This window comes from Nannospalax galili, unplaced genomic scaffold, assembly GCF_000622305.1.
Source record: "Nannospalax galili isolate Female #2095 unplaced genomic scaffold, S.galili_v1.0 scaffold167, whole genome shotgun sequence".
NCBI lineage: Eukaryota > Metazoa > Chordata > Mammalia > Rodentia > Spalacidae > Nannospalax > Nannospalax galili.
This window is the reverse complement of record NW_008358534.1, coordinates 6,233,273-6,233,643: the sequence shown is the minus strand read 5'-3', so window position 1 is coordinate 6,233,643 and position 371 is coordinate 6,233,273.

Genomic DNA, 371 nt, shown 5'->3' with positions numbered 1-371 from the left:
CAGCTGGGCTGGTTCTAAGTGGGGAAGGTTTGAGCCCTATAGCAGGGCAACTGGGGCAGATCCCAAAGCAGGGAAATGCTAGACCTGGTGGGGGGGGAGTTGAAGGAGGGGGATCTGGCTAACTCACCCAACTAGTCAGGCACTCTGAGGCAGCCTCAGTAGGAAGGACCCAATCCCCATACCTATTACAAGTAACTATGGCTGTGCACTGGTTATCAATGTTGTGGCCACTACATCACCACTGTGCTAATTTCTAGACTACTCTCTCAAAAATTTCCCAGTGCTCAGTACATTCAAGTGTGTGTGTGTGTGTGTGTGTGTGTGTGTGTGTGTGTGTGTGTATATGTTCGGGTATGATTTGCTTCTCTTTA